We start from the raw sequence: 23,438 nt of genomic DNA, 5'->3' as shown, positions 1-23,438 counted from the left end.
AAGACTGACTGCTGAAGAACAGATGCTTTCAAATTGTGGTGCTGGAGAAGACTCTTGAGAGTCCCTTGGACTGCAAGGAGATCAAACCAGTCAACCCTAAAGGAAATCAACTCTGAATGGTCATTGGAAGGACTGATGCTGAAGCTGAAACTCCAACACTTTGACCATCTAACAGGAAGAGCTGACTCATTGGAAAAGACCCTGATTCTGGGAAAGATTGAGGGCAGGAGGAGAAGGAGGTGAAAGAGGATGAGATGGTTGGGTGGCATCACTGGACATGAATTTGACCAAGCTCTGAGAGATAGTGAAGGACAGGGAAGCCTGGCAGTCTGTAGTCTATGGGGTCACAAAGAGTTGGACATGACATAGCAACTGAACAACAGCACTGTATCAGAGTAAAGATGGGGAATAATTGAAACAGTTAACTGTAAGGTGCAGAAAATCGATAAAAATATTACATTTATTTAATGAGGTTTTCTCTGGAAAAAAATTTTAGATACACTTTCAAGTTAGTTTCAGAGATGTAAATGTTTTTATTCCTAAACATGGGATCAAAACTGTGGAATTAAAATATCCTGAAATCATTTTATTGAGCTCATCATAAAATTTAGAGGCTTTGCCCAGAACTCTGTTCACTTCATTACTCATGGGCTCACTCCCTTTCCCCCCATTGTCTGACTATTTTATTCAGAGAGATGGCTCCCAGCCATCCAGGCTTTCAGCAGCAAACAAGGGATTGAAAGGAACTGCACGCCCCATCCAATTTGCACAGCATAACAGAGTTCAGGGAAAGCTAGAAAGTGTGAGTCCAATAATGCCATAAAGCTTTTCCATGCACCAAGACCGCACCTTTACCCACTTCAACAACTTTAAGGTACAGGGAGGGAGCAGAGAGACCTGAGACACAGTCTTCTAACCAGTTCTGTCCTTAATGATCTGTATGATGTTACCTCTCCCAACCCCTCTATAATACTCTCCCTGCCAACCCACAACTACATTTATTTGCTCCTTTATTAAATCTGTTCCATTATATACTCCCAATGGGTTTCAGAAATAAAAGCATTCCTCCTGGCATCAAGGAACTCAGAAGAGTAAGAAAGACGGGCCAGTGGACAATTACAGTGCAACTTGGTAAATGCTTTGACAGCAGTTGGTACAAGGGACATGTGGCCATGCTTTACCTGGCTTAGAGTGGACAGAAGGCCTTTCTGACCAAGGAGATGCCTTCAACGGTAAGAGAGTACCAGAGAATCTGCTGTGTTTCTGGAACTCCGATTGATTCATTAACTAGTCAGACATACTGTAACCATGAAAATAATTAAACATCTTTTAACAAAGAGGGTATGATAAAGACCCTCAGAGACAGTGTCAACTCCCTACTTGAAATCTTTCCATGGCTTTCCAAAGTAAAAAGAATAAAATTCAAATTTCTTAATATGGCCATTACAATCCTGTAGGATTGGTCCTTCTTTAGCTCCTCAGTCTCTTCTCTCCCTATTCTCTACTTTTAAAATTTATGATACACAAGATAAAATTTCTTGCTGTTTTCTACACATATCCTTACTGTCCCTGAACATGAAGTCTTTGCTCATGCTATTACCCCTGACAAGAATGTCCTCCTCCCATCTGACACAAATGCCCCCACAATTCCTTCCACCACTTTCTCTGGATTGCTCCTGCATCCTTTTAAGATTTAGTTCAACGATAATTGTCTGAATCCACAACACTTAATGATGAAGCATTAGAAACATCCTCACGCAGGCCAGGGATGAGTAAGGCTCCTACTACGACCACCATTATTCAATATTAGCCAGAAAAGAAAGAATACAAAGATACGGGAAAAGACACAATGATAGTTATTTACATATAGAGAATAGTATGGAGGTTTCTTAAAAAACTAAAAATAGAGTTACCATATGATCCTACAATCCCACCCTGGGATTTCACTTTATCCAGAGAAAGTGAAAGTCACTCAGTCATGTCTGACTCTTTGCGACCCCATGGACTATACAGTCCATGGAATTCTCCAGGCCAGAATACTGGAGTGGGTAGCCTTTCCCTCCTCCAGTGGGATCTTCCCAACCTAGGGATCGAACCCAGGTCTCTTGCATTGCCATTGCAGGCGGATTCTTTACCAGCTAAGCCACAAGGGAAGCCCATCCATCCTGAGAAAAACATGATCCAAAACATGATAAAACATGATCCAAAAAGATATATGTATACATATATATACATGTATATATATGTTCATTGCAGCACTGTTTACAATAGCCAAGACATGGAAGCAACTTAAATGTCCATCAACAGAGGAATGGATAAAGAAAATGTGATATATATACACAATGGAATATTACTCAGCCATTAAAAAGAATAGAATAATACCCTTTATAGCAACGTGGTTGGACCTAGAGAGTGTCATACTGCTTGAAGTCAGTCAGACAGAGAAGTATTATATGACATCCCTTATATGTTGAGTCTAAAAAGAAATGAAACAAATGAAGTTACTTACAAAACAGAAACAGACTCACAGACTTAGAGAAGGAATTTATGGTTGCTAGGGGGAGAGGATGGGGGAAGGGATAGTTAGGGAGTTTGGGATGGACATACACACTGCTATATTTAAAATGGACACCCAACAAGACCTATTATATAGCACATGGAACTCTGCTCAATGTTATGTGGCAGCTTGGATAAGAGAGGAGTTTGGGAGAGGCTGAATAGATACATATGTACGGCTGAGTCCCTGCACTGCATACCTGAAACTATCCAACATTGTTAATCAGCTACACCCCAAAACAAAATAAAAAGTTTTTAAAAAATGGACAAAGTGAAGGGCAAAAATTATAAAACTCTTAGAAGAAATCATGAGGGTAAATCTTCATGATTTTGTATTTGGTGATAGTTTCCTAAGTATGAAACCTAAGCACGAGCAACAACAGCAAGAAAAATAGATAACTTAGATTCCATCAAAATTAAAAACTGTTGTGCTTCAAGAAACACTATCGAGAAAGTGAAAAGACCACTCATAATGGGAGAAAATATTTGCAAATCATATAACTGGTGATAGACTTGCATCCAAAATATGCAAAGAACTTTTACAACTGAACAATAAAAGATGAATAACCCAATTCAAAGGGGACAAAGATCTATAAATGCATTTCTCAAGGAAATATACAAATAGCCAATAAACATACAAAAAAATGCTCAACATTAGCCTTTAGGGAAATGTAAATCAAAACCACACTGAAAATGGACCTAGAGAATATTATGCTTAGTGAAATAAATCAGTCGGAGAAAGACAAATACTGTATGATATCACCTATACATAGAATCTAAAAAATAATCCAAACAAATGTATACAAAGCAGAAACAGACTCACAGACACAGAAAATAAACTAGTGGTAACCAAAATGGAGGGGGAATGGGGAGGGACAAATTAGAGGGAGAAGATAAAGAGATACTAACTACTATGCATAAAATAGACAAGAAACCAGGATATTGTACATCACAGGAGAATGGAGCAATTATCTTGTAATAACTTTTAATGGAATATAATCTGTAAAAATCTTGAGTCATTGCTGTTCACCTGAAACTCATATTATAAATTAAAAAAAAAAAAAAACCTCCCAGTGAGATACTATTTCACATACACTAGGATTTTTATAATAAAAAAAAATAGATGATAACAATTATTGATGAGGATGTGGAAAATGAGAATACTTGTGCACTGCTAATGGGAATGCAAAATGGCATAGCTGCTTTGGAATACAGTGTGCGGTTCTTAAACTGTTAAACACAGTGTTACCGTATGACCCAGTAATTCCACTCCTAGTTATATAAACAAGAGATACGAAGAATATGCCCATGCAAAGAGGTTGTTGATACTTCTCCCAGCAATCTTGATTCCAGTTTGGGCTTCATCCAGCCCAGCATTTCTCATGATGTACTCTGCATATAGGTTAAATAAGCAGGGTGACAATACACAGCCTTGATGTACTCTCTTTTCCTATTTGGAACCAGTCTGTTGTCTTATCAGTCTGCTGTCTTTCCCATTAGAATTTGAGCTCTTAGGGGACTGGAGTGTTATTTCATTTCTACATCCCTAGTAGTAAGCACATTGCCTGGCTTATTTAGTTAATTTTGCTCCATATACCCCACAAGTTTTTCCCAAGTTCTTTTTTTTTTTCCTTTGTTGAAGTATAGTGGATGTACATTATTATGTAAGTTTGAGGCATACAAAACAGTGATCTACAATTTACAAGGTTATATTCCATTTATAGTTGTTATAAAAATTGACCATGCTACCTGTGTTGTACCATATATCCTTGTACCTTATTTATTTTATACATAATATGTACCTTCTAATCCACTACCCCTATTTGTCCCTCCTTCCTTCCCTCAATACTAATTCTTTTTGTACCTAGAAAAATTTTATTCTATTTATACAGTATTGAAACAACCAAAACATTCAAACACACATAATGTGCAAAATTCTAAGTAATACTAAATACTACTTGATAATTCTTTAGTACTGCAGCATCTTGAAATACCTTCCAAATGACCAATAACAGATGAAAATGCTTGGTGTAACTTCATTTTTTTCTAAACAGAACTAAATATTTTTTAAAACTCATAATCATGTAAAATATATACAAAATTCTGAACAGACTATTCAATGAATAATACTCCACATTGTTTTGTTGTTATGAACAAATTAGCTTATAATTCAATGAAATCCATTTTAGAAGGTCTAGTCTATAGAATAACATATTCAAACTGTTTGGTCCTATTAGTTTTATTAACAAAAACATCCCATTCCTTTATAAGATATTTAATTCCACTGAATATCATCTTCAAAAGGCCTAACTTGATTGTTGTTAAAATAAACCACAGGTCAAGTGCAACATCAGTCTTCCCTGTCCTTCACTATCTCCTGGAGTTTGCTCAAACTCATGTCCATTGAGTTGGTGATGCCATCCAACCACCTCATTCTCTGTCACTCCCTTCTCCTCCTGCCCTCAGCATCAGGGTCTTTTCCAATGAGTCAGCTCTTCACATCAGGTGGTCAAAGTACTGGAGCTTCACCTTGTCTTATTATGTCCACATAAAGGACGTGCTCATCCTCTAAGGATAATGGTAACCCTTTGTCTTCCTTTCAGTCTGTTGGCCTAAAAAGAAAAATGTAAGAACCTCATAAGTCTAATGGCCTACCTAGCTTTCACATCTGAGGGGTGTGAGATCACCAGGATGACAAGAAATGGGTTTTAATGAGAGCAGTTTGAATACTCTCAAAGTGTGAAGCAGAAGTCTTATCTGTAAATGGGCTCATACTCATAGACATATGTCCAGTTCATCTGTTTTATCACACTGCGGTAGGGCAGAGTGAGGTACCACATCTGGGAATCTCAGGAGTGACAGCAGCTGGAGGCTCCATTTCAGGGATCTCAGTGACATGCTATACAAAAGAGTGGTCAGGAGCACCAAGGCCATTCACAGCAGCTCAGGAGCACGTGAGCCTTGGGTTTTTCTTGACTTACTTCTTCTGACCTTAAGTTTCACCATCTTGGCATTCAGTAGCAAGCAGCAGTCCAAAATAATGCTTGCAGTTTCTGTGATGGGGCAGTGGGTCATCACTGAGGCCTCAGCCCCAGCTCAGCCCCCGCAGCATTTCAGGAATGGGCCGGAGGATAGGCAGCCCTGCCCTGCCCACCTCCCACCCCTGGCCTCAGTCAGCATTAATTTTCTATAATGGTACTTGGTTCTGATATATTTTAAGAGTGCTCTTGGATTTAGAGTAAGGCACTGACAGGTAACCCTGGACAGACGAAACTATAAACCTTCAGTCAATGTGTTTGCAGCACGAATCACAATGAACAGCCTCTGAGGTACTGTGGCCTCTGGTGCTCTTCTCATAACTATGCTCTGCAAAGGGTGCGGTTGACTTTGTTGGAATTTTCTTTCTGTAGTTTATTTTCAGGTTTTGAGAACAGTTTTTGATTCATAGTGTCTGACAAAAGATATGCAATTCATGATAGTTTTGTCACATAAGAAACAGGAATAGTATCATGCTTGATACATAGAGACAAGCTGATTTGCAGCTAAAGCTTCCTCTATGGAAACAGAAGAAACCACAGTGGATATTGATAAGAGAAAAAGCAGAGGCAGCATGTATAGCAGCTGTTCTCGGAAGTTTTGTTGTTAAGGGAGACACATAAACGGAATAATGACAGCAGGAACAGAGACCTGCTCAAAGCAGAGTAGCATGTGTGTGAGGGTTCAGTTAGTCTGTTAGAGTGCTAACGATAAACCACTGTAGGTTGGCCTTATGAAGGTGTTAGGATACTCTCACCTTTTTATCAGGAGGGAAGAATGGCCAAAGCTGCCATTAAAGCTGTTGATTTGCTGCTGTGAGATGATGGAGGCGGTTCTTTCCTAACGACTGAGTGGAAACAGAGGTTCCGTGTTGGCACACAGGAAGAGAAGGAGAAGCAGTGCAACTGGTGTCTAGGAATGGAAGGCAAGCTTACCAAGGGAAATGCGGAAGATGTTCTGGGTAATGCTGGGCACCTGTTTAAGGTTTGCGTTGATACTGGGTGGGCCACAAAAGCTGTTCGGGTTTTTTCGTAAGACATTATGGAAACACCCAAATGAATTTTTTGGCCAACCCAATAAAATGTAGCATAGGCATAGGCACTGACGATGTGGGCAATTCGATTCAATTAGAGTTGATTTTGCCAGACAAGTGTAGTAGAAGAAGAGAAGAAATGAATCAAAGATACTTTTTAGGAAGTAATAACAATAATAAACTGGTAACACAGAAAGTAAAGACAGGAAAGAGATGATGGAAACTGAGAAAGGGGTGCAGTCCAATAGGTTGGTATCTGAATGATAAAATTATAGGACTGTGGATAGTAAAGCAAGTGTGGTGGAGGCCTGGCTGGTGACTCAACCACAGGGTTTTTGAAATCAGGACAATTGGAGACGCTATAATCTCAGGTGATGTCAAGTTCTCACCTATGACTTCAAGAATGTGTAGTTAAGGTAAAGTGGCAGTTAATGTCAAGGATCTGAGGTTCATCATATTAAATGAGTCGTCCCTTGAGCATGATAGTAGGAACAGAGTGCAGAAGGCTGAGCTAGAAGCTACAGTCATCATGGGAGTGGAAGGACGAGGAAAAGGCAGGTGATTGTGACAAAGACATGGATATCTGTATACCTAAGGAGCATGAATGTCAAAGGAGCAGTTTTTAATTTTTCCCCCAAAGGGAGAGAAAGAAATAGTGGAGAAGTAGCTGCCATAGAGAAATGTAAAGCCTAGCCCCATGTAAGAGAGGTGTGAAAAACATGTAGCCTCCACTTGAGAGGATTAAAGAACAAATAAGGTCCTCAGGGAATAGTCAGAAGTCAGCAAAGTCAAAGAGATGAAGGGCACCTGCTGAAAGGCAGGTAAATAAACTTTCCACTGCTTCAAGACTGATCTTCCAGGTGTGATAGCTGTTATTTGTACTTTGAGGACATAGAGAGCCAGATTCACCAGATATATTTATAATTATAATAAAAGGAAGTCTTATGTGGGAAGGCAAAAAGGCAGGTCCTTAGTCCAAAGGCATCAAGAGGGTTGCAGCCCACCCGACACCACACATGCTAGGCAGACTAAAAAGTACAGGCAGTTGTCACTTCTACAGCTTGCAGTTTCCTGAGACACATTGAGTCTATGCCATCCAGTCCCAAGATGGAGAAGGAACACCATGGGGAAATTCAATAAGTTCCAGCAACAGCCAAAGGTCTGTTCATGAACAGGTCTGCTCCAGGATGGGGTTAAGGGGCTTCTTTTCATGGGACTTTTGTAGTCATGACTTTTCTCAAAGGTACCAGTCCTAGCATTCCTGGGCTAGGTTGCCCATTCATAGCTCTTCCTAATTACATCACTAAAAGCTAAGAATTTGTTTATTATCTGAGTTTGAATTCAAACTATTGCTGAAGAAAAAGTTACAGAATCCTGTGTGCAACTTAACGTCTACAGAGAGGAAGTCTCAGGCAAACGCAACATTTGCCAGGAGGACCCAGGCCCTACAATAAAAGCTCTCTCGGGTGGTCTTAACAATAGAAATATTTAGAAAGTGTTGCTAATCTGAAATTGGAAGTCAGAGTACATATTGGAGGGGTAGGAAGGGAGGCCAGGGAAGAGGATTTCACTGGCCTAGAACACCTGGGAAGTAAGGGGACGAGGCTGTCTGGTTATTCACTAAAAACCAAAGAGGTTGTGAACTCATGGAGTTCCAGGGAAGAAACACTAAGTCCAAAACTATATGGTGGTGACAAATTTGGGATGTACTAGAAACAGAAATAATCTAGTGTGACTGAAGCATAGGGTGCCAGACTGAAAGCTAAGAGATTGGCAAGAGCCTGGTAGATTAAAGCAGGGGATTTGGAGTCTATTACAAGCACATTTGGAAGCATTGGAGGACTTTTTAATATTAATTTATCTATTTAAATTGGAGGACAATTGCTTTATAATATTCTTATGGTTTTTGCCATACATCAACACGTATCAGCCACAGATACACAGGGTCACCCCATCCTGAACCCCCTCGCCTCCCTCCCCCCCCCATCCCATCCCTCTGAGTTATTCCAGAGCACCAGCCTTGGGTGCCCTGCTTCATATATCAGACTTGCACTGGTCATCTAGTTCACATATGGTAATATACATGTTTCAGTGCTCTTCTTTCAAATCATCCCACCCTTGCCTTCTCCCACTGAGTCCAAAAGTCTGTTCTTTACACCTGTGTCTCTTTTGCTGCCCTGCATATAGGATCATCATCACCACCTTTCTAAATTCCATATATATGCATTGATAGTATTTGTGTTTCTCTTTGTGACTTACTTCATTCTGTATAATAGGCTTCAGTTTTATCCACCTCTTTAGAACTGACTCAAATGCATTCCATTTTATAGCTGAGTAGTATTCCATCATGTATATGTACCACAACTTCCTTGTCCATTTGTCTGCTGATGAACATCTAGGTTGCATCCATGTCCTAGCTACTGTAAATATTACTGCAATGAACACTGGGGTACATGTATGTCTTTAGATTCTGGTTTCCTCAGGGTGTGTGCCCAGGAGTGGGATTGCTGGGTCGTATGGCAGTCCTATTTCCAGTTTTTTAAGGAATCTCCACACTGTTCTCCATAGTGGCTATACCAGTTTGCATTCCCACCAACAGTGTAAGAGGGTTCCCTTTCTCCACACCCTCTCCAGCATTTATTGTTTGTAGACTTTTGGATAGCAGCCATCCTGACTGGCGTGTAATGGTACCTCATTGTGATTTTTGATTTGCATTTCTCTAATAATGAGTGATGTTGAGCACTTTTCATGTGTTTGTTAGCCATCTGTATGTCTTCTTTAGTCAAATGTCTGTTTAGTTATTTTGCCACGTTTTTGGAGGCTTTTTTTAAGCAAATTTTTTAGCAGAACTTTTTCCAGCTTTGTTGAAACATAATTTACATATCATACAATTTGTCCATTTAAGTATACAATTGAATGATTTTTAGTACAATCACAGAGTTTCACACCATCACCACAGTCAATTTTAGAACATTTTAATCATTTAAAAAAGGAAATCTCATACCTTTTAGTCATTACCAACCCCAACCCCCCCATCCACCATCCCTAAGCAACCAGTAGTCACTTTCACTACTATACTATTGGTCTTTCTAGTTTTGCCCATACTGGATCTTTAATATAAATGAACTCATAAAACTATCTATTTTTCTGACTTCAGCTCAAAAATCACTTCTGATAGGACAAGGTCCCTAACTCTCTACACCACAGGTCTCCCATTATATTCTTTGGGGCATCCCTCAGCTTTGTCCTAACTCTGGAAGCATGTGTACATTAATCGGTTAATATTCTTCCTCCATCCCAGATTTCAGGCTTCAAAATAGCAGTAAGCATATGCTGCTCAAACCTTTGTCTTTAGCACCTGGCACAATATTTGGCTCATAGTGTTACTGTTCAGTCTCTTAGTCATGTCCTGCTCTTTGGGAACTCCTGGACTGAAGCATGCCAGGCTTCTGCAATGAAGCAGAAGTGGATATTTTTCTGGAATTCCCTTACTTTCTCTATGGTCCAGTGAATGTTGGCAATTTGATCCCTGGTTCCTCTGCCTTTTCTAAATCCAGCTTGTACATCTGGAAGTTCTCAGTTCACATACTGTTGAACCCTAGCTTGAAGGATTTTGAGCATGACCTTGTTAACATGTGAAATGAGTGCATTTGTGCAGTAGTTTGAACATTCTTTGGCGGTGCCCTTTCTTGGGAGTGTAATGAAACTGACCTTTTCCAGTCCTGTGGCCACTGCTGAGTTTTCCAAATTTGCTGACATATTGAGTGCAGCACTTTAACAACATCATCTTTAAGGATTTGAAGTAGGTCAGCTGTAATGCCATCATCTCCAGTAGCTTTGTTTATAGTGATGCTTCCTAAGGCCCACTTGACTTCACATTCCAGGATGTCTGACTCTAGGTGAGTGATCACATCATCATGGTTATCTGGGTCATTAAGATCCTTTTTATATAGTTCTGTGTATTCTACACACCACTGCTTCTGTTAGATCCATACCATTTCTGTCCTTTATTGTGCCCAACTTTGCATGAAATGTTGCCTTGGTATCTTTGATTTTCTTGAAGAGATCTCTAGTCTTTTGCATTCTATTGTTTTCCTCTATTTCTTTGTATTGTTCACTTAGAAAGGCTTGCTTATCTCTCCTTGCTATTCTTTGGAACTCTGCATTCAAATGGGAATATCTTTCCTTTTCTCCTTTGTTTTTTGCTTCTCTTCTTTTCTCAGCTATTTGTAAGGCCTCCTCCTCCTTTCACCTTTTTGCATTTCTTTTTTGGGGGGATGGTTTTGATCACTGCCTTGGGCTTCCCTTGTAGCTCAGATGGTAGAGAATTTGCCTAAAATGCAGGAGACCCCAGTTTGATTCCTAGGTTGGGAAGATCCCCTGGAAAAAGAATAGGCTACCCACTCCAGTATTCTTGGGCTTCCCTTGTGGCTCAGCTGGTAAAGAATTTGCCTGCAATCCGGGAGACCTGGGTTCGACTCCTGGGTTGGGAAGATCCCTTGGAGAAAGGAAAGGCTGCCCATTCTAGTATTCTGGCCTGGAGAATTCCATGAACTCTATAGTCCACAGGGTCACAAAGAGTCGGACATAAGTGAGCAACTTTCACTTTCTTTCCTGTATAATGTTATGAACTCCTGTCCATAGTTCTTCAGACACTTGATCGGATCTAATCCCTTGAATCTACTTGTCACTTCCACTATATAATCATAAGGGATTTGATTTAGGTCATACCTGAATGGCCTAGAGGTTTTCCCTACTTTCTTCAGTTAGTCTAAATTTTGCAATAAAGAGTTCATGATTTGAGACACGGTCAGCTCCCAGTCTTGTTTTTGCTGACTGTATAGAGCTTTTCCATCATTGACTGCAAAGATATAATCAATCTGATTTTGGTACTAACCATCTGGTGATGTCCATGTGTAAAATTGTCTCTTGTACTGTTGAAAAAGGGTTTTTGCCATGACCAGTGTGTTCCCTTGGCAAAACTCTGTTAGTCTTTTCTCTGCTTGCTTTTGTACTCCAAGGCCAAACTTGCCTGTTACTACAGATATCTCTTGACTTCCTACTTTGCATTCCAGTTCCCTAAGATGAAAAGGACATATTTTTTGGTGATAGTTCTAGACGGTCTTGTAGGTCTTCATAGAATCATTCAACTTCAGCTTTTTTGACATTAGTGGTGAGATCATAGACTTGGTTTACTGTGATGTTGAATGGTTTGCCTTGGAAATGAACTAAGATCATTCTGTCATTTTTGAGACTGCACTGAAGTACTTCATTTCAGACTCTTTTGTTGAATCTGAGGGCTGCTTCATTTCTTCTAAGGGATTTTGCCCACAGTAGTGGATATAACAGTATATCTGTGCATGTGATATATAATCTTTTAAAAACATCAACCAATTCATACTGGGGCATTTTGTTTTTCATTACTACTGATTTGTAGGAACCCTCTTCATATCCTGGACACTAATGTTCTATAAATTCTGTGCTTTATAAGAATCTTTTTTCAGTATGTGACTGCTTCTATTAAAAAATGAATTTATTTATATGTTTGTTTGGCTGTGCTGTGTCTTTGTTGCTGTGTGGGCTTTTCTCTAGTTGAGGAGATCGGGGTCCATTCTTTGTTGTGGTGCATGGGCTTCTCATTGTGATGGCTTTATCTTATTGTGGAGCATGGGCTCTAGAGCACAAATTGAATAGTTGTGGTGTATAGACTTAGTTTCTCCATGGCAGGTACCATCTTCCTGGACCAGGGAATGAACCCCTGCATTGGCAGGTGGATTCTTTATTTCTCTCTTTCTTTTTTAAAATTTATTTTTAATTTAAGGATAATTACAATATTGTGATGGTTTTTGCCATACATCAACATGAATTGGCCACCTGTGTTCCCCCCATCTTGAATCCCCCTCCCACATCCCTCACCACCCTTTATGTATGGTGTTAGAAAGTGTTCTAATTTCATTCTTTTACACATAGCTGTCCAGTTTTTTCCCAGCCCCACTTATTGACGAGATTATCATTGCCATAGATGCATGGTTTTATCTCTGGTCTTTCTATCTTGTTCCATTGGTCTATATTTTTGTTTTCATGTCAGTACCATACTGTCTTGATGACTATAGCTTTGTAGTATAGTCTGAAGTCAGGAAGGTTGTTTCCTTCACCTCCATTCTTCTTTCTCAAGATTGTTTTGGCTATTTGGGGTCTTGTGTGTTTCCATATGAACAGTGAATTTTTTTTTTCCAGTTCTGCAAGAAATGCCATTGGTTTTTTGGTAAGGATCACATTGAATCCGGAGATTCCACTTGGCAGTATAGTCATTTTCACAATATTGATTCTTCCAAGCCGGGAACATGGACTATCTCTCTATCTGCTTATGTCATCTTTGATTTCTTTTATAAGTGTCTCCTGGTTTTCTGTATACACATCTTTTGTCTCCTCATGTAGGTTTATTCCTACATATTGTATCCTTTTAGTTGCAATGGTAAATGGGGTTTATTCTTTAATTTTTCTTTCTTATTTTTCATTGCTAGTGTATAGGAATGCAAGTGATTTCTGTGTATTGGTTTTGTATCCTGCTACTTTACTAAATTCACTGATAGCTCTAGTAATTTTCTGGTAGTATCTTTTTAGGTTTCCTATGTATAGTACCATGTCATCTGCAAACAGAGTTTTACTTCTTCTACTCCAGTCTGTATTCCTTTTATTTATTTATTTATTTATTTCTCTGATTTCCATAGCTAGGACTTCCAAAAGTGGTGAGCGTGGGCACACTTGTCTTGTTCCTGATTTTCAAGGGAACACTTTCAGTTTTTCACCATTGAGAATAATGTTTGCTGTGAGTTTATCAAATGTGGCCTGTCACATGTTGAGGTAGTTTCCTTCAATGCCCATTTTTTGAAGAGTTTTTTTTTTTTTTTAATCATAAATGGGTGCTGAATTTTGTCAAGAGCTTTTTCCACATCTATTGAAATTATCATATGGTTTCTTTCTTTCAGTGTGTTAATATGGTATATATCACAGGGATTGGTTTGCATATATTGAAGAATTCTTGCATCCCTGGGATAAACCCAACTTGATAATGCTGATCTTTTCAGTTTGTTGCTGAATTCTGTTTGCTAGAATTGTTTTGAGGATTTTCCATCTATGTTGATCATAGATATAGTTATTATTCAGTAACCAGGACATCTCTGACTCTTTGTGATCCTATGGCCTACAGTATGCCAGTCTTCCCCATCCCTCACCATCTCCTGGAGTTTTCCCAAATTCATGTCCATTGAATCGGAGATGACACCCAACCATCTCAAACTTTGTCACCCTCTTCTCTTTCTGCATTCAATCTCTCCCAACATCAGGAACTTTTCCAATGAATCAGCTCTTCACATTAGGTGGCCAAAGTATTGGAGCTCCAGCTTCAGCATCAGTCTTTCCAATGAGTATTCAAAGCTAATCTCCTTTAAGATTGACCAATTTGATCTCCTTGCTTTCCAAGGGACTCTCAACAGTCTTCTTCAGCAACACAGTTTGAAAGCATCAATTCTTCGGTGCTCTGCCTTCTTTATTGCTCAGTTTTCACATAGATACATGACTACTGGAAAGACCATAGCCTTGATGATACAGACCTTTGTTGGCCAAAGTGATGTCTTCTCTTTTTAATATACTGTCTAGGTTTGTCATAGCTTTCCTGCCAAGAAGCAATTGTCTTCTAATTTTATGGCTGCAGTCACCATCTGCAGTGATTTTAGAACCCATGAAGAGGAAATCTGTCACTGCTTCCACACTGGATGGTATGTGGTACCATCCACACATCTGAGATTATTGATGTTTCTCCCAGCAATCTTGATTTCAGCTTGTAACTTATCCAGCCCAGCATTTCACATAATGTGCTTTGCATATAAGTTAAATAAACAAGGTGACAAAAACAGCCTTGTCATACTCCTTTCTCAATCATGAACCAGGCTGTTGTTGCATACAGGGTTCTAATGTTTGCTTCTTAACCGCATACAGATTTCTCAGGAGACAGATAAGATGATCTGGTGTTCCCATCTCTGTGAGAGTTTTCTATAGTTTCTTATGATCCACACAGTCAAAGGCTTTAACATAGTCAATGAAACAGAGAGAGATATTTTTCTGGAATTTCCTTGCTTTCTCTATGACCCAGCAAATGTTGGCAATTTGATTTCTGGTTCCTCTGCCTTTTCTAAACCCAGCTTCACCATCTGGAAGTTCTCAGTTCACATAATGCTGAAGCCTAGCTTGACAAATTTTGAGTGAAATCTTACTAGCATTGGAGGTGAATATAATTGTCCAGTGGTTTGAACATGTTTTAGTACTGCCCTTCTTGGGAACTGGGAACTTTCTAGTCCTGTGACCACTGCTGGGTTTTCCAAATTTGTTGACATACTGAGTGCAGCACTTTAATAGCATCATAATTTGGGATTTTAAATAACTGTGCTTGAATTCCATCACCTCCACTAGCTTTATTGGCAACAGTGCTTCCCTAGGCCTACTTGACTTCACTCTAAAGAATGTCTGGCTCTTAGTGAAAGACTATACCATCGTGGTTATCAGAGTTATTAAAATTATTTTTGCACAGTTCTTCTATGTATCCTTTCTATCTCTTTTTGATCTTTTCTGCTTCTATTAGGTCTTTATTTTTTGTGTTCTTTATTGTGCCTATCTATGAATGAAATATTCCTTCAGTATTTATAATTTTCTTGAAGAAATCTCTAGTCTTACCCTTTCTTTTGTTTTCCTCTATTTTTTTGCATTGTCCATTGAAAAGCATTTCTTGTTTCTCCTTGCTATTCTCTATAACTCTGAATTTAGTTAGGTGTACCTTTCCCTTTTTCCCTTGCTTTTTGCTTCCCTTATTTCCTCAGCTACTTATAAAGCCTCCCCAGACAACCACTTTCCCTTCTTGCATCTCTTTTTCTTTGGGATGGTTTTGTTCACTGCCTCATGTACAATATTATGGGCCACTTTCCATAGTTCTTCAGGCACTCTGTTTTGTTGTTGTTCATTCAAGCAGTCTCATCTGACTCTTTATGACACCATAGCCTGCAGCACGCCAGGCTTCCCGGTACCTCACCATCTCCAGGAGCTTGCTCAAGATCATGTCCATTCAGTCAGTGATATGCTCCAACCATCTGTCCTCTGTCATCCCCCACTCGACCTATCTTCCCTCTTTCCCAGTTACAAGGTGTTTTCCAATTAGCAGGCTCTTCACATCAGGTGGCCAAAGTATTGGAGCTTCAGCTTCAGCATCAGTCCTTCCAATGAGTATTCAGGGTTGATTTGTTTAGGATTGACTGGTTTGATCTCCTTTCAGTCCAAGGGACTCTCAAAAGTCTTCTGCAACACCACAGCTTGAAAGCATCAATTCTTTGGTGCTTAGCCTTCTTTATGGTCCAACTCTCACATCTATACATGACTACTGGAAAAACCATAGCTCTGACTATACAGACCTTTGTTGGCAAAGTGATGTCTCTGTTTTTTAATATGCTGTCTAGGTTGGTCATAGAGTTTTTTTCCAAGGAACTTTTAATTTTATTTTAATTTCATGGCTGCAGACACCATCTGCAATGATTTTGGAGCCCAATAAAATAAAGTCTGTCACTGTTTCCATTGTTTCCCCATCTATTTGCCATGAAGTGATGGGATCAGATGCCATGATCTTAGTGTTTTGGAATGTTGAGTTTTAAGTTGGCTTTTTCACTCTCCTCTTTCACCTTCATCAAGAGACTCTTTTTTCCTCTCCACTTTCTGCCATAAGTATGGTGTCATCTGCATATCTGAGGTTATTTCTCCCCACAATCTTGATTGCAGCTTCTGTTTCATCCAGCGCAGCATTTCACATGATGTGCTCTGCATAAAAGTTATATAAGCAGGGTAACAGATACAGCCTTGACATACTCCTTTTCCAGTTTTTAACCAGTCCGTTGTTCCATTTCCAGATCTAACAGTCGCTTTTTGACCTCCATACAGGTTCCTCAGGAGGCAGGTGAGGTGTCTGGTATTCCCATCTCTTCAGGAATTTTCCACAGTTTGTTTTGATCCACACTGTCAAAGACTTTAACACAGTCAATGAAGCAGAAGAAGATGTTTTTCTGGAGCTCTCTTGCTTATATATGATCCAACAAATGTTGGCAATTTCATCTCTGGTTCCTCTGCCTTTTCTAAATCCAGCTTGAACATCTGGAAGTTCTCTCTTCAGGTACTGTTGAAGCCTACCTTGAAGAATTTTGAGCATAACTTTGCTAGCATGTGAAATGAGTGCAGTTGTGCAGTAGTTTGAACATTCTTTGGCATTGCTCTTTGGAATTGGAATGAAAACTGACCTTTTCCTGTCTTGTGACCACTGATGAGTTCTCCAAATTTGCTGATATATTGAGTGCAGCACGTTAACAGGATCATCTTTTAGGATTTGAAATATCTCAGCTGCAATTCCATCGCCTCCACTAGTTTTGTTTGTAGTGATATTTCCTATGGCCCACTTGACTTAGCCAGGATGTCTGGCTCTAGGTGAGTGATCACACCATCATGGTTATTCAGGGCATTAAGACCTTTTTTTATACAGTTCTTCTGCACACCTCTTCTTAATATCTTCTGCTTCTGTTAGATCCATACCATTTCTGTCCTTTATTGTGCCCATCTTTGCATGCAATGTTCCCTTGGTATCTCGAATTTTCTTGAAGATATCTCTAGTCTTTCCCAATCTATTGTTTCCCTCTATTTCTTTGCACTGTTTATTTAGGAAGGTTTTCTTATCTCTCCTTGCTCTTCGTTGGCACTTTGCATTCACATGGGTATATCTGTCCTTTTCTCCTTTGTTTTTTGCTTCTCTTCTTTTCTCAGCTATTTGTAAGGCCTCCTCCAACAACCAGTTTGCCTTTTTGCATTTCTTTTTTGGGGGGGATGGTTTGATCACTGCCTCCTGTACATTGTTACAAACTGCAATCCTTAGTTCTTCAGGCACTTTGTCTATCAGATCTAATCCCTTGAATCTATTTGTCACTTCCTCTGAATACATAGGGTATTTGATTTAAGTTATACAGAACTGGCCTAGTGATGTTCCCCACTTTCTTTAGTTTAAGCCAGAATTTTGCTGTGAGTAGGTGATGATCTGAGCCATAGTCAGTTCCACGTGTTGTTTTGGCTGACTGTAGAGAGCTTCTCCTTCTTTGGCTATAAAGAATGTAATCAATCAATTTCAGTGTTGACCATTTATTAACATCCATGTGTAAAGTCATCTCTTGTGTTGTTGAAAGAGGGTGTTTGTTAAGACCATTGAGTTCTCTTGGCAGAGTGCTGTTAGCCTTTGTCCTGCTTCAGTTCAGTTCACTTCAGTCGTGTCCAACTCTTTGAAACCCCATGAATCGCAGCACGCCAGGCCTCCCTGTCCATCACCAACCTCCGGAGTTTACTCAAACCCATGCCCACCGAGTTGGTCATGCCATCCAGCCATCTCTTCCTCTGTTGTCCCCTTCTCTTCCTGCCCCCAATCCCTCCCAGCATAAGGGTCTTTTCCAATAAGTCAACTCTTCGCATGAGGTGGCCAAAGTATTGGAGTTTCAGCTTCAGCATCAGTCCTTCCAATGAACACTCAGGACTGATCTCTTTCAAGATGGACTGATTGGATCTCCTTGCAGTCCAAGGGACTCTCAAGAATCTTCTCCAACACCACAGTTCAAAAGCATCAATTCTTTGGTGCTCAGCTTTCTTCACAGTCCAACTCTCACATCCATACGTGACCACCGGAGAAACCATAGCCTTGACCAGACAGACCTTTGTTGGCAAAGTCATGTCTCTGCTTTTTCATATGCTATCTAGGTGAGTCATAACTTTCCTTCCAAGGAGTAAGTGTCTTTTAATTTCATGGCTGCAGTCACCATCTGCAGTGATTTTGGAGCCCAAAAAATAAAGTCTGACACTGTTTCCACTGTCTCCCCATCTATTTCCCATGAAGTGATGGGACCAGATGCCATGATCTTAGTTTTCTGAATGTTGAGCTTTAAGCCAACCTTTTCACTCTCCTCTTTCACTTTCATCAAGAGGCTTTTTAGTTCCTCTTCACTTTCTGCCATGAGGGTGGTGTCTTCTTCATATCTGTGGTTATTGATATTTCTCCCGGCAATCTTGATTCCAGCATGTGCTTCTTCCAGCCCAGCGTTTCTCACGATGTACTCTGTCCTGCTTCATTTTGTACTAAAAGGCCAAACTTGCCTGTTTCTCCAGCAATCTCTTGACTTCCTACTTTTGCTTTCCAAACCTCTATGATGTGTAGATTGTCTTAGTTAATTCTAGGAAGTCTTCTACATCTTCCTAGAACTGATCAACTTCAGCTTCTTTGGCATTGGTATTACTGTGATTACTGTGATGTTGAATGGTTTGCCTTGGAAACAAACCGAGATCATTCTATCATTTTTGAGATTGCACCCAAGTACCTCATTTCAGACTCTGTTGTTGATTATGAGGCCTACTCCATTTCTCCTATGGGATTCTTGCCCATAGTAGTAGATATAATGGTTATCTGCATTAAATTCATCAATTCTTGTCCTATTTAGTTGTTGATTCCTATGACATCAATTTTTACTCTTGCCATCTCTTGATTGAGCACATCCAATTTACCTTGATTCATGGGCCTAACATTCTAGGTTCCTATGCAATACTGTTCTTTACAGCATTGGATTTTACTTTCATCACCAGACACATCCACAACTGAGCATCATTTCTGCTTTGGCCCAGACACTTCATTCTTTCTGGAGTTATTAGTAATTGTCCTCCGTTCTTCCCCTAGCATACTGAACACCTTCCACCCTGGAGGGCTCATCTTTTGGTTTCATATATTTTTGCCTTTATATACAGTTCATGGGGTCCTCACAGCTAGTATACTGGAGTGGTTTGCCATTCTATCCTCTAGTGGGTCACATTTTGTCAGAACTCTCCACTATGACCCATTCCTCTTGGTTGGCCCTGCAGGGCATGGCTCATAGCTTCATTGGGTTACACAAGCCCGTTCACCAGGACAAGACAGTGATTCATGAAGGGGTGATCAGATATATTGGCCTGTAATTTTCTTTTCTGTGTGTGATATCTTTGTCTGGTTTTGGTATCAGAGTGATGGTGGGCTTGTAGAGTGAGCTTGGAAGTGTTCCTTATTCTACAATTTTTTGAGAGAGTTTCAGAAGGGTAAGCATTAACTCTTCTCTAAGTGTTTGATAGAATTCACCTGTGAAGCCATCTGGCCCTTTCAGTTTTGGGTTTTTTGTTTGTTTGTTTTGTTTTGTTTTTATCATGGTTTTGATTTCAGTGCTTGTAATTGGCTTTTTCATAATTTCTATTTCTTCCTTGGTTCAGTCTTGCACGGTTGAACTTTTCTAAGAAACGGCACATTTCTTTAAGGTTTTTCATTTTATTGGCATGTAGTTGCTTTCCGATGATACTTTGTATTTCTGTGTTGTCTGTAACCTATCCTTTTTCATTTCTAATTTTGCTGATTGGATTTTTCTCCCTTTTTTCCTTGATAAGTCTGGCTAAAGGTTTGTCAATTTTGTTTATCTTCTCAAAGAAACAGCTTTTAATTTTTACTAATCTTTACTATTGTTTCTGTCATTCCTTTTTTACTTATTTCTGCTCTGATCATTATGATTTCTTATTTCTACTAATTTTGGGATTTATTTTTGTTCTTCTTTTTCCAGTTGTTATAGTTTTACTTTTTCTCATTTATTTTTATTAGTTGGAGGCTAATTACTTTACAATATTGTAGTGGTTTTTGCCATATATTGACATGAATCAGCCATGGATTTACATGTGGTCCCCATCCCGATCCCCCCTCCCACCTCCCTCCCCATCCAATCCCTCTGGGTCTTCCCAGTGCACCAGCCCTGAGCACTTGTCTCATGCATCCAACCTGGGCTGGTGATCTGTTTCACCCTTGATAGTATACTTGTTTCGATGCTATTCTCTCAGAACATCCCACCCTCGCCTTCTCCCACAGAGTCCAAAAGTCTGTCCTGTACATCTGTGTCTCTTTTTCTGTTTTGTTTATAGGGTTTTCTATGTAGAGGATCATGTCGTCTGCAAACAGTGAGAGTTTTACTTCTTCTTTTCCTATCTGGATTCCTTTTATTTCTTTTTCTGCTCTGATTGCTATGGCCAACACTTCCAAAACTATGTTGAATAGTAGTGGTGAGAGTGGACACCCTTGTCTTTTTCCTGACTTTAAGGGAAATGCTTTCAATTTTTCACCATTGAGGATACTCTTTGCTGTGGGGTTGTCATATATAGCTTTTATTATGTTGAGGTATGTTCCTTCTATGCCTGCTTTCTGGAGAGATTTAATCATAAATGGATGTTGAATTTTGTCAAAGGCTTTGTCTGCATCTATTGAGATAATCATATGGATTTTATCTTTCAATTTGTTAATGTGGTGTATTACATTGATTGATTTGTGGATATTGAAGAATCCTTGCAAACCTGGGATAAAGCCCACTTGGTCATGATGTATGATCTTTTTAATATGTTGTTGGATTCTGTTTGCTAGAATTTTGTTAAGGATTTTTTCATCTATGTTCACCAGTGATATTGGCCTGTAGTTTTCTTTTTTTGTGGCATCCTTGTCTGGTTTTGGTATTAGGGCAATGGTGGCCTCATAGAATGAGTTTGGAAGTTTGCCTTCTTCTACAATTTTCTGGAAGAGTTTGAGTAAGATAGGTGTTAGCTCTTCTCTAAATTTTTGGTAGAATTCAGCTGTGAAGCCATCTGGTCCTGGGCTTTTGTTTGCTGGAAGATTTCTGATTACAATTTCGATTTCCCTGCTTGTGATAGGTCTGTTAAGATCTTCTATTTCTTTCTGGTTCAGTTTTGGAAAGTTATACTTTTCTAAGAATTTGTCCATTTCTTCCAAGTTGTCCATTTTATTGGCATAGAGTTGCTGGTAGTAGTCTCTTATGATCCTTTGTATTTCAGAGTTGTCTGTTGTGATCTCTCCATTTTTATTTCTAATTTTGTTAATTTGGTTCTTCTCCCTTTGTTTCTTGATGAGTCTGGCTAACGGCTTGCCAATTTTATTTACCTTTTCAGAAAACAAACTTTTAGCTTTGTTGATTTTTGCTATGGTCTAATGGTCTGCCCTAATTTTTAAGATTTATTTCCTTCTACTAACCCTGGGGTTATTCATTTCTTCCTTCTCTAGCTGCTTTAGGTGTAGAGTTAGGTTATTTATTTGACTTTTTTCTTGTTTCTTGAGGTAAGCCTGTAATGCTATGAACCTTCCCCTTAGCACTGCTTTTACAATGTCCCATAGGTTTTGGGTTGTTGTGTTTTCATTTTCATTTGTTTCTATGCATATTTTGATTTCTTTTTTGATTTCATCTATGATTTGTTGGTTATTCAGAAGTGTGTTATTTAGCCTCCATATGTTGGAATTTTTAATAGTTTTTTTTCATGTAATTGAGATCAAATCTTACTGCATTGTGGTCAGAAAAGATGCCTGGAATGATTTCATTTTTTTTTTAACTTACCAATGCTAGATTTATGGCCCAGGATGTAATCGATTCTGGAGAAGGTTCCAGGTGCACTTGAGAAAAAGGTGAAATTGATTGTTTTGGGGTGAAATGTCCTATAGAAATCAATTAGGTCTAGCCGGACCATTGTGTCATTTAAAGTTTGTGTTTCCTTGTTAATTTTCTGTTTAGTTGATCTATCCATAGGTGTGAGTGGGGTATTAAAGTCTCCCACTATTATTGTGTTATTGTTAATTTCCCCCTTCATTTATGTTAGCGTTTGCCTTACATATTGTGGTGCTCCTATGTTGGGTGCATAGATATTTATAATTGTTATATCTTCTTCTTGGATTGATCCTTTGATCATTATGTAGTGTCCTTCTTTGTCTCTTTTCACAGCCTTTATTTTAAAGTCTATTTTATCTGATATGAGTATTGCGACTCCTGCTTTCTTTTGGTCTCCATTTGCATGAAATATTTTTTTCCAGCCCTTCACTTTCAGTCTGTATGTGTCCCTTGCTTTAAGGTGGGTCTCTTGTAGAAAGCATATATAGGGGTCTTGCTTTTGTATCCATTCAGCCAGTCTTTGTCTTTTGGTTGGGGCATTCAACCCATTTACATTTAAGGTAATTACTGATAAGAATTGTCCCGTTGCCATTTGCTTTGTTGTTTTGGGTTCACATTCATACAACCTTTCTGTGTTTCCTGTCTAGTGAAGATCCTTTAGCTTTTGTTGAAGAGCTGGTTTGGTGGTGCTGAATCCTCTCAGCTTTTGCTTGCCTGTAAAGCTTTTAAATTGTCCTTCATATCTGAATGAAATCCTTGCTGGGTACAGTAATCTAGGTTGTAGGTTATTCTCTTTCATAACTTTAGGTATGTCCTGCCATTCCCTTCTGGCCTGAAGAGTTTCTATTTAAACATCAGCTGTTATCCTTATGGGAATCCCTTTGTGTGTTATTTGTTGTTTCTCCCTCACTGCTTTTAATATTTGTTCTTTGTGTTTGATCTTTGTTAATTTGATTAATATGTGTCTTGGGGTGTTTCACCTTGGGTTTATCCTGTTTGGGACTCTCTGGGTTTCTTGGACTTGGGTGGATATTTCCTTCCCCATTTTGGGGAAGTTTTCAGCTATTATCTCCTCAAGTATATTCTCATGGCCTTTCTTTTTGTCTTCTTCTTCCAGGACTCCTATGATTCGAATGTTGGGGTGTTTCACATTGTCCCAGACGTCCCTGAGGTTGTCCTCATTTCTTTTAATTCTTTTTTCTTTTTTCCTCTCTGCTTCATTTATTTTTACCATTTTATCTTCTACCTCA

Source organism: Cervus canadensis, chromosome 20 (assembly GCF_019320065.1).
Source record: "Cervus canadensis isolate Bull #8, Minnesota chromosome 20, ASM1932006v1, whole genome shotgun sequence".
In the NCBI taxonomy this organism is placed as follows: Eukaryota; Metazoa; Chordata; class Mammalia; order Artiodactyla; family Cervidae; genus Cervus; species Cervus canadensis.
This window is presented reverse-complemented; position numbering follows the sequence as displayed.